This window comes from Eubalaena glacialis, chromosome 2, assembly GCF_028564815.1.
Source record: "Eubalaena glacialis isolate mEubGla1 chromosome 2, mEubGla1.1.hap2.+ XY, whole genome shotgun sequence".
NCBI lineage: Eukaryota > Metazoa > Chordata > Mammalia > Artiodactyla > Balaenidae > Eubalaena > Eubalaena glacialis.
Genome location: NC_083717.1, coordinates 81,601,922 through 81,614,050, shown reverse-complemented (window position 1 = coordinate 81,614,050; position 12,129 = coordinate 81,601,922). Strand labels below are relative to the sequence as shown.

The following is a 12,129-nucleotide window of genomic DNA, read 5'->3' as shown; positions in this document are numbered from 1 at the left end:
TGAGAGATTTTGTTTCTTCCAAGTAAGAACATAAATCTTAATAATGCGTATCTCAATTCTGGAGACAGATACTTAAGCTTTACTCTGAATCACACAATTGGTCATATACCAACTTCTGTTCTCTACTTCTTTTGTGTAATAAATCTTCTTTCCATCCACATTATAGGTTCCTGAGGAAAGAATATATTCATTTATTAACTCAACAGGTATTTATTAAAAGCTCTACTAAATGAAAATGAAAAAACACGGGCTCCTGATCTCTAGGAATTCACAAGCTACAAGTCAAGCCATAGGTAAGTAATAACTGGTGCAAAGTAGACTGTGATGAGTTTTCCTGAGGTACAAGAGCAAGGAGCACTTTGCTCCCATGGTTGTGGATGGTGCATCCCTTATACCTAGGCATCTCTCTTAAAAAAATTCTGCATTTTCCCATGGACCAGTTGTCTCCTTCCCTAGCCCTGAATCTATTTCCCTTTTCCCATCTTTAGCACATGCTGACATTGAAGTCAGTCCACTGCCATTATGATAATCCTTTCCTCGCAGAATAAATAGATAGAAGGCACTCCCACAGGCAGGAGTATGAACCTAGGTAGACAACTCCTGTTTGGAGAAGGCTCCCTAATACCCAGGATTCCAGTGTTTACTGACTCTGCCTACAAAACACGGATGCCTCTGCCAAGGAAGTCTTTAAGACCACCCTCTGACATTCCAGGATCTGAGCAGAAATGTGGCCAAAACAGACTTACATCAAGAAGGCTTATGGGGCAGAATTCCATGGTGGTTTAGAGGGAGGGGTAGAGGAGGGACAGGACTTGAGGGTCATAATCCAAAGGAAACTTAGCCTTACTGGAATATTCAATTCTTTAAAAAGATATTTTCTGGGACTTCCAGCCCATTTCAGCATTAATTCAAGACACAAGAGGTGAGCCATTTACAACCATTCTTCTCACCTCTGTGGATTTTCTGTCAGGAGCAGACAAATCCTACCTCTTTTTTTATATTCCTCTTCCTCACCTCTTTTCATCATTTTCCTTGTCCTGGCTCCCCCTACTTTCCCTTATTCCAGATCACATTCCCACCTTCTGCCTTAATTATCCTTTCCCAGTCTTAAGACAAAGTATTTTCAATTCGTGTTCACTAAAAGACACTCTAGACGTGGTGCTGTGCTGGGGGCTTTCCCATACATTATCTCATTTAGTCGACACACCCACCATTAGTCTTATTACGAAAAGGAGGCTTGGTAAATAAATCTAAATCCCTTGAATAGAATTATATCCCAGATCCGTCTGATTTCAAGGATCATCCCACTTCTCAAACAACTTGAGAGTGAGAGTACACAGTGATGACTCCACTACCTTGTTTACAAACGAGCCAGTCCACTTATTCATTTAAAAACAAAAAAAATCAAAAACAACTTAGGTCCAACCACAGGGGTGATTAAGGTGCCACATCACTCTTTAATCTGTGGGTAAATGTATAAATAGATTCTCTCTACTTAATCTACAAAACCTATTCATTACATCATTACACGTGTGAAAGTACCTGCATGGGCAAGAATGTTTTCCAAGCATCAGGACTTCATACAGAAACAACAACAAAAAGCCCACTGTAACACTGGTATCATGGTACAAGATTTCTAGTATAAAGTGAGATTTCCACACTGCAATGACTTCAAGGCAGTGTATGTCACAAGCGGTAGCTGAGGGAGACAGGGAAGGGCTTGGCTGGCTACAGGCCAATAGAAACCAGGCAAATGTAGCACTTTTCTAACATATCCTGGCTTCTGCTTATTCTAAAAAAAAATATCCCTGGCAGGGGGGAATCCCTCTTGTCACTTCTCTGTTGGGTTTCTACTGACTGAACAAGTCCCTGTCCAGTGATATCAAGAAATTCTGTCCTTGGGGCATACATAAATGCCCAGCTCCTATAGTTCATGGGAGTATGAGAGCCTGAGAGGCCTGGCATCGATCCAACCCATTTTAACTAGCAAGAAACTACCTAGTAATACCTTGTTTGTATTTCTTGGACGAGGGACACAAGAAACACTTATTTCATTCCACACAATAATTCACCACCATCAGAGGGAGCACAGTAAGGGCAACACCATCTCCCAGCTGCTGATTACATCAAAGGCTTGCAGCACAAATTCAATTTTATGATGTTAATCTCGGCCTGCCACTCAGAAATTTTCTCTGAGGGATATGATTTTTCTCTGGATTTCATTGTAAGAATGATTTTCTTCGTCCACAATCAATAAAGATATGTTTTCATCAAAAGACTCTATCTTGGTAGAATTCAATTGGCTATTGCAATCCCTTTTGGTGACACAATATTAATTAAAATAGTTTATGTTGCACTTCAACTGGAAAAAGAGGCAGTGAAAATAGCAGCTACGCAGAACACATGTTCTGTACACATCAACATGGAGGGCAGAAAATAATTTTCTCTTTCTCCAGGCAACAGACATTAGCGCTTCGAGAGAGTTGCTCTGACTTAGTTTATCTCTGGGCTCTCCCTGAAATTAATCAAAAAAGAAGCTCTTCCTGTTTGTATATTTTGTTCAACAGGAAATCGAAAGGCACATAAAGAAGATGCTTCAAATTCTCACCTCCCAGTGATTCAGGAGGAGCAAAAGTAAGTGTCTGTGCCTGTGTGGCATATTGGGCTATTAAGAATCACAGTCACTGTTTCTCTTAACTAAAAAAAAATTATGATGCTATTAAAAATTTTCTTATTTTCAATTTCTAAATAATGATTGCAATTGAATACATTTTATTTCTCAAAAGGAAACACAGGATTAGTATAGAGTTTTTCACGCTTAAAAAAAGAGGAGAAAATTATCAAATGTGCTACAGAAGATGAATTCTGCTTTAACAGTGATTTTGAAAGTGGCAGTCAGTTCACTTAACAAATATTTATGAAGTACCTACTGTGTGCCTGACTCTGGTCACCATTTGAGGTTCAGATAATCTCAACTGGAGGCTGGAAATCTGAATTTTAACCTGCTCTACAAAGACATTCTTACATTTGAGGCGAAGAACTTAATCTCATCATCCCCCATGCACCACACAATTAATGAAATATAAAAATCAATTGATAAAATTAAAGCAGTATTCACTGAATGAGTGACCAAAAAGAATAATTCCCTCAAAAAGTTCTTACTCAGGGCCTGGTCTGCATGACCTAGTGAGAATGTCAATACTGGCAGGCCTAATCTGGGCCTTCCACAGCAAACAGGCCTTGTCTGGCCCCTAACCTACAATGACTAAAGCTTAAAGTAGTTAAATTCTCTGCAATGACTAAAGCTTAAAGTAGTTAAATTCTTTTTCTATCTACTGCTGTCTAAACGAAACATGGAAAGAAATCTTCCATGTTCTGTAGGACTTTGCAAGAAAACTACCTGAGGTCTTTCCTTTGAAATCCACTTGGAGAAAGGGCCTAAACAGGAAAGCTCTAGGTATTCAATCGTTGAGCAAATGTGTACATTGTTTACAAGAAGGGATCATTCAAGATGATCAAGTTAGAATGTCGACGCAAAGTCTTCCAAATTTAAAAGAATTTTAAGAGCTAACAATACCAGAGAAAAAGCACAAGACGGTAAAATCCTCTAACAAATTCCTCCCAAAATGTTCAATTTGCAATTTGGTACTCCAAAAGAGCTAACAACACATTATCCAGATCCCCTCCCCACAAAATTTTTTTCTAAGCCTCACTTCAGTTGCTCAGACTGAAAACAAGGACTAGAGCAGGAAGCAGGGCCTAAAATGGTCTGAGATCTTATCATGTAAACACAGGAATGTTAACCTTTGTCTATCAAAGAACTCTCAGTGTGGTGGAACTCCTTTTACAGAGCCTGGTCTGGCAATATAGGCTAAAAAACACAGCTGGAGTTGAAAGTAAGCCTTTAGTGGTTGGGAAATGGGGGAAATGGAGGTGAAAGTATAAATAGCTTCATACTTCATTCTAAACAACAAGAATAGTTACAACACCTCTTGGTCTGTTTTTTATAATATGCTTGAAATTGCTAAATCCCATCTATATTCAAGGCTGGATTCCTGTTGTATTTTCTCTCATCAAGAGACTAAGACGGGTGGAGGGAACCACACTGGTTGATTGTCACCTGTGTGTCAGACAACCTCGTGTTTTCTAGGCAACGAAGTCTTCCAACAAAGTTGTGAGGTTGACATTCTTATGGGAGAGACTTGAAAATTAAATAAGGACCTAACAGTGTAAAATAATATACAACCCTCATTTTACGTTTGAGGAAACTAAAGCTCAGAGAAGCAAAATAATTTGCCAACATTCTGCAGCCAGGAAAGGATGAGACAGCATAGGGATACTGTGTGATGATTTGCATTTGTCATACTCTCTCACCCTATACCTTTGAAGACACAGAAGTCTCCCTTGGCCCGGAATGCTCTTCCTCAGCATTTCTTCCTGGCTAACTCCTATAAAAATGGAACCTTCAAAACGGGAACTAAATTTTAACTCCTTTAACTCCTTTGAGCCTCCCCTGGTTGGTACATAGCACTCCTCTACTCCCAGCCTTCCCTTTTCTACCTTTACCAGAGCTCTGATAACTTTGATCCAATTCTTCCTGTTACCTGAACTATACTATGAATGCTTGGAGGGCAGGAAACTGTTCCTTTTCCTTTGCATTTTGTTGGCAGGTTGTTTTACATATAACAAGAAGTAAAAGAATGTTGAGGGGGAAGTAAAAAATTAATGTATTTGTTATAAGTGAATGTGATATGGCTTCAAGAGTTGCCTCTTTTTTTTTTTCTTCTCCCAGACAAATCAGCTTGAATGTAACTCTGTCTGCACAAGGAGCAAAAGGCAGATGTAGAAAAATATCCTTGGCTGTCAACATGCATTCTATTCCTATTGAAGCAGCCTAAAATCTTATCAGCTTTCTGGGCCCTTAAAACTCACCACTGACTCAGAGGAAACACACATTCAATTTACCATGAGATTGACTGGTTCAATTAATTACAACTCCCTCATCCTGTACTTGCTTATTCTTTAAACATTCATATATAGGACTTTAATTTTTCCAGGTGAAATTTTGTCTTGTTATAAGTAAAAAAGGAAGGAGGTCAGTGATGGGAAAAACTTTTCTACCATTTATCGACTATTAAGTTGTAGACACTGCTATTTACATTATGTGCATCACTTCATTTGATCTTCATAATGACCCTAAGCATTATTATTATCTTTATTCTAAACATGAGGAAAATGAGGCTTGGAGAATATAAATAGCTTGCCCAAGATAAGAGGTAGAAAACCAAGACACATTCAGGAGTCTCCAAATCTCACGCCATTAACCACTGCACTGTCTTGCTTAGGTTGGGCAGGGGCATTGCCCAACATGTTCGGAAGCCCTTTGGAAATGAGAGCAAACTCTAGACGAGATATTGCTCTAGAGCAGTGATACCTAGCTCTAGAAATGAGGAGTTGCTTTTTATAGAAGAATTCAGAGAGACCCAAATGTCCTTTAAGACCAAACAGAATTTTCTTATTTTGAAGACAAAAATGACACACATAAGTTAAAGGACTTGCTGGTACCTCAGAGTTAATCTGGGGACTTGCCAGGACTTCAGAGATGGTTTGGTATGAGAACTTAGACATATTCTTTTAGTCTTTATCCCTACCTCATCTCCCTGCCTCCAACTTAGTTTAGAGCAGAATTTAATCTAAAAATGTTATGACTGGAGAAAAAATAAGTATACATTCAGAACAGAGCTCCAGAGAAATGTCTTTTATAATGCACAGACAGAATTCTTAATAAGAGATGCTGCATACTGTAGCACTATTAAATAACAGAAAAAATAAGTGAACTGTCAAGCCACAAATAAATCTGAATGAAGCAATCTTGAAACTTTGAAATATTCCTAATACCATTATTTTCAAGGTTCCATAGAGTTATTTAATAACTTATATATACTTCTATTCCAGTTGGCCTCTATAAACTAGAACCTTAGGTTTCTAAAGCAGTCACTTCATTGGATAGAGACTGTTAATGCAATATTTCACACACAGAGAGTCTTAACAGTTGATATTTTATTGATAAAATAATTATATTAATAATTTTAAAACACTTTCCCAAAAAGTAGTGAGAATGTTGGAAGTCAAGAGAGTCCCAATTTTTGTGGTTTTTAAAAAATAATAATCACTTTACTAGATGGTAGCATGGACAGATTTTCCCTTTCTCCTCCAGCCCTTTGCATTCTTTACAGAAAACACTGTTGGTGCATTTTAATATTGAAGGAGCTAAAGGAGGGCTAAGGAACAAAAGTCACAAGACCGAATTAACCGCAAGTAATGTATGACAAAAGAGGCTGCTTTCTTCTCCCCTGGTCTTTAAATGGTGAGAATTCAGGAGAGTGGAGACTAACCCACTGTGTGTTGCAGGGCGGGAGAAGCGAGGGTGGGGGTAGGAATGGGGATGAAAGAAACAAACAAAAATTTCTAAACCCCTTTCTTCAGGTAGAAAATTCCCAACATGTGACCTAGTCTCCAAAGGTGACCTTGAACTCATTTAGCATTAAAAGTGCGAGGGGGAGGAAGACAAAGTTAACTTTGCTATACAGCAACGTTCTGTTTGCATCTTAGAAACGGTTTAGAAATGAACACAAAAATGCTCTAATCGATGAGGAGGGCGGAATAAGGAAGCACCCGTCCGCAAGGGAGTATTACTAGCACTTCACCTTTGCCAGATTTTCGTCAATACAGACATCACCCCCTTGATCTTCCTGTCCCTCGTCCAACTTTTCAAGTGACAAAGTGTTGTGTCCGTAACCTTTATTGCTGGCTCAGCGGCAGGTGCACAAGGAAAGTTTTCACCAGATCCCCTGACGCGACAGGTCTCAAGCTGTCACACCCTCGCCAGCCGGCGTCCACCGGATCATTTCCCCAGCTACCGGACTCAACTTAATGAATTCAACGGACTCCAGTCCCAGAGAAGTCCGATTTCCGAGACCCAAGAAACTCTCTCAGTAGTGAATGGCGGGTCTCTAAAAGTATCTGGGAGACTACAGGCAGGAATACTAAGGCCCTCACCTACCCTCCGCCACCCACCCCACTCCCCCCTGCCCCATACTCGAAAGGACCAATTTGATAGGTGCGTGTTTCCGGTCACTACTGATCCGACATCTGGACGAGAGAGTAGAAGAGGGAATTTTCCACGTGCAAGAACTTGGAGCAAAAGAAGAGATTATAGCAACTGCTACACGCGCTCACCTTCCTTCCCCGCCCCTCAGTATCCAAACCCTCGGCCTGAAGGCGGGAAGCCGAGGGCTGCACGAGCCTGAGGCCGTCAGAGACCCACCGCCTGGGACAGACGAACCCGAGCCGAGCCGGTGGGAGGCCGCCTTACCCGAGCCTGGGTGCCGCGAAGCAGCAGCGGCCCAGCAGCCTGGCAGCTGGGCAGCAAGCCAGCGGGACGGCCTTTTTGGACCGGCCACGCCCCGATACCACGCCCCCACCCCGACACCACGCCCCACCCCTACCTACACCGCGCCCTCCCAACCGCGGACGCCACGCCTGGCGCCCCACTCTCACTCCTGCCGGAGCGCCGATTCTCCCCTGCTGTCCCGCGGCTCCCTCCCGCCCTCACTGGCGGTGGCGGCTGGAACAGGCCGGTCCTCGGGCGTGGAAGTGCTCTGTCCTTCCAGGGCTGGAGAGAGTTGGAGTTGAGGTGAGGAAAATCAAGGTAGGCCAGGTGACAAGGACCCTCACCCCGGCACTGACAGGGGCTGGGAGCCTCAGGACCTTTGATAAAGGAAGGGAGGAAGTTCACCTCCATCCGCATCCTCCCAGCAGGGGAGAGTGAGAGTTCAGGGAGCTAGAAAGGGTGGAAAATTCACCGCTGAAACCAGCGTCCTGACCTGCTCTGAGTGTGCCAAGTATGACAACTGACCGGGTAGTTTAGAAAAATGGGAGGGACAGTTTGCTTTTCTCAGGTTTCTCAGTTATTTTATTTAATCCTCCACACCCTGTGGGCAACTTAGTCCTGAATTCTAAGACTCCTGGAAGCAGGTGGGGACAGATTTTTTTTTTTTTTAAACATCTTTATTGGAGTATAATTGCTTTACAATGTTGTGTTGGTTTCTGCTGTATAACAAAGTGAATCAGCTATACATATACATATATCCCCATATCTCCTCCCTCTTGCGTCTCCCTCCCATCCTCCCTATCCCATCCCTCTAGGTGGTCACAAAGCTGATCTCCCTGTGCTATGCAGCTGCTTCCCACTAGCCATCTATTTTACATTTGGTAGTATATGTTAAGTCCATGCTACTCTCTCACTTTGGGGGACAGATTTTTTAACCACTCCCTTTTCACTGATACCTATCTGGCTTCCCAAATACTAAGGATAGTTGGCCAGGCCCAAGTCAGCACAAGTTCTAGGTCTCCTCTGAGGTCAAACTTCACATACCCTGGATGTTCCTGTGTGAAATCCCTCCAAGGAGGACACTCCTCTCATCTTCATCCTCTGAGCTTGGTTAGTTCCTATTCTTGGTTCATCTGGAGCCTCACTTACCCCATGCAGGTTAGGTGTTCCTGCTATTCACTCCCAAGATGTGTCACTTCCTCTGTCATAACACTTGTCATGACCTACTGCAATTACTTTTTGCATTGGCCTCCCCTGCTTGACTGTAAGGTCTGTGAAGACAGGGACACCGAGCATGTAGTAGATATTGATACATAATAAATATTGTTGACCAATGACATGCATCTAACAGTCACCTGTTAAGGTGACCACAGGCCCCATTTCTTTAAAGAACTTCCCTCACCTATCCTTAACTTCTGAGTCTTCAGGATTTTATTTCAAAGTTGACATTCCCACCCCCATTGCCATTGCCAAGTATTCATCCGACCTCTTGAGCAGAGCCTTCTCCTTCAGTCTTCATAAAGATGCAGGTATTGAAAGAGCCCTAGACTTGGTTCCTCTTGTTTGAGCTCTGCCACAACTAGCTCAGGCATGTTAAAGGCCCTCAACCATTCTGAGTCTCAGATCAGAGCCTTTGATACTTTTAGGGCACATGAAAATGGTGGGGAAAGGAAAAATTTTTTTAAATAGAACTTTTAGGTTGAAAAAAGTGTTAATAATATATAATATTAATTTAATGGTCTTTATTGCCAGTGCAGTTGACATTGTTGAACTTTCCAAGCCCTATAATGGTGGAAAACAGTAAGAGTTGAAGAAATCTTCCCACTCCTTCCTGTTCCGGAAATAGGAACTGGTTTATTGCAAGGAATCATCCTTCCCCAAATGACTTAAATAAGACTTCCTGATAAGAGGAAGGAACACTCCCAAACTCATTCTATGAGGCCATCATCACCCTGATACCAAAACCAGACAGAGATACTGCAAAAAAAGAAAATTACAGACCAATATCATTAATTAATATAGATGCAAAAATTCTCAACAAAATACTAGCAAACAGAATCTAGCAACACATTAAAAGGATCATACACCATGATCAAGTGGGATTTATCCCAGGGATGCAAGGATTCTTCAATATATGCAAATCAATCAATGTGACACACCATATTAACAAGCTAAAGAATAAACACCATATGATCATCTCAATAGATGCAGAAAAACCTTTTGACAAAATTCCACACCCATTTATGATAAAAACTATCCAGAAAGTGGGCACAGAGGGAACCTACCTCAAAATAATAAAGGCCATGTACGACAAACCCACAGCAAACATCATTCTCAATGGTGAAAAACTGAAAGCATTTCCTCTAAGATAAGGAACAAGACAAGGATGTCCACTCTCACCACTATTATTTGACATAGTTTTGGAAGTCCTAGCCAGGGCAATCAGAGAAGAAAAAGAAATAAAAGGAATTGGGAAAGAAGATTGGAAAAGAAGAAGTAAAACTGTAACTGTTTGCAGATGACATGATACTATATATAGAGAATCCTAAAGATGCCACCAGAAAACTACTAGAGCTAATCAATGAATTTGGTAAAGTTGCAGGATACAAAATTAATGCACAGAAATCTCTTGCATTCCTATACACTAACAATGAAAGATCTGAAAGAGAAATTAAGGAAGCAATACCATTTACCATGGCATCAAAAAGAATAAGATACCTAGGAATAAACCTACCTAAGGAGGTAAAAGACCTGTACTCAGAAAACTATAAGACACTGATGAAAGAGATCAAAGATGACACAAACAGATGGAGAGATATACCATGTTCTTGGATTGGAAGAATCAATATTGTGAAAATGACTATACTACCCAAAGCAATCTACAGATTCAATACAATCCCTATCAAATTACCAATGGCATTTTTTACAGAACTAGAACAAAAAATCTTAAAATTTGTATGGAGACACAAAAGACCCCGAATAGCCAAAGCAATCTTGAGGGGAAAAAATGGAGCTGGAGGAATCAGACTCCCTAAATTCAGACTATACTACAAAGCTACAGTAATCAAGGCAATATGGTATTGGCACAAAAACAGAAATATAGATCAATGGAACAGGATAGAAAGCCCAGAGATAAGGCCATGCACCTATGGTCAACTAATCTATGACAAAAGAGGCAAGGATATACAATGGAGAAAAGACAGTCTCTTCAATAAGTGGTGCTGGGAAAACTGGACAGCTACATGTAAAAGAATGAAATTAGAACACTCCCTAACACCATACACAAAAATAAACTCAAAATGGATTAAAGACCTAAATGTAAGACCGAGCACTATAAAACTCTTAGAAGAAAACATAGGTAGAACACTCTTTGACATAAATCACAGCAAGATCTTTTCTGACCCTCGTCCTAGAGTCATAGAAATAAAAACAAAAATAAACAAATGGCACCTAATGAAACTTAAAAGCTTTTGCACAGCAAAGGAAACTATAAACAAGACGAAAAGACAACCTTCAGAATGGGAGAAAATATTTGCAAACGAATCAACGGACAAAGGATTAATCTCCAAAATATATAAACAGCTCATGCAGCTCAATATTAAAAAAACAAACAACCCAATCCGAAAATGGGCAGAAGACCTAAATAGACATTTCTCCAAAGAAGACATACAGATGGCCAAGAGGAACATGAAAAGCTGCTCAACATCATTAATTATTGGAGAAATGCAAATCAAAACTACAATGAGGTATCACCTCATACCGGTTAGAACGGGCATCATCAGAAAATCTACAAACAACAAGTGCTGGAGAGGGTGTGGAGAAAAGGGAACCCCCTCACACTGTTGGTGGGAATGTAAATTGATACAGCCACTATGGAGAACAGTATGGATGTTCCTTAAAAAACTAAAAATAGAGTTATCATATGACCCAGCAATCCCACTACTGGGCATATACCCAGAGAAAACCATAATTCAAAAAGACACATGCACCCCAATGTTCATTGCAGCACTATTTACAATAGCCAGGTCATGGAAGCAACCTAAATACCCATTGACAGACAAATGGATAAAGAAGTTGTGGTACATATATACAATGGAATATTACTCAGCCATAAAAAGGAGTGAAAGTGGGTCATTTGTAGAGACGTGGATGGCTCTAGAGACTATCATACAGAGAGTGAAGTAAGTCAGAAAGAGAAAAACAAATATCGTATATTATCACATATATGTGGAATCTAGAAAAATGGTACAGAAGAACCAGTTTGCAAGGCAGAAATAGAGACACAGGTGTAGAGAACAAACATATGGACACCAAGGGGGGAAGTTGGGGGGGGGTGAACTGGGAGATTAGGGTTGACATATATGCACTAATATGTATAAAATAGATAGCTAATAAGAACATACTCTATAAAAATAAATAAATTAATAAAATAATTTTTTAAGGAAAATAAAAAGCACTGAAAATAGAATAAATGAAGGTAAATTTTTAAAAATTTTTTAAAAATGAAGACTTACCGATAAGACTTACCTTCTTTATCTATGACACAGACCCTCCAAATTCCCATTCTTTGCATCATAAATGATTAGCTGAACTGTTTGTGCTCGCTAACCAATCTGAACAAAATACCTGCTACCTTGACTTGACCAAACTTTACTTAGGTTCTCTCTTTCTCCCTGGCCCTGAACTTTGACCAGCCCTCAGCTTGAGCCAGCATACAACCACTCTTTTTTTTTTTT

General features: G+C 40.4%; 1 protein-coding gene across 3 annotated transcripts in view; it reads right to left on the bottom strand.

Annotated features, from left to right (window-relative positions):
- WDR72 (WD repeat domain 72) overlaps positions 1 to 7,412 on the bottom strand; it is a 199,966-nt gene extending 192,554 nt beyond the window's left edge. For 2 of the 3 annotated variants that reach the window (XM_061182105.1, XM_061182108.1), the window contains exon 1: positions 7,240 to 7,336. The gene's annotated coding sequence lies outside the window, so the exon portion shown is untranslated. Of the gene's footprint in view, positions 1 to 7,239; positions 7,337 to 7,375 lie in introns of those variants that run through there. The other variant, XM_061182106.1, reaches the window with a different exon arrangement.
- Positions 7,413 to 12,129: the final 4,717 nt, after the last annotated feature.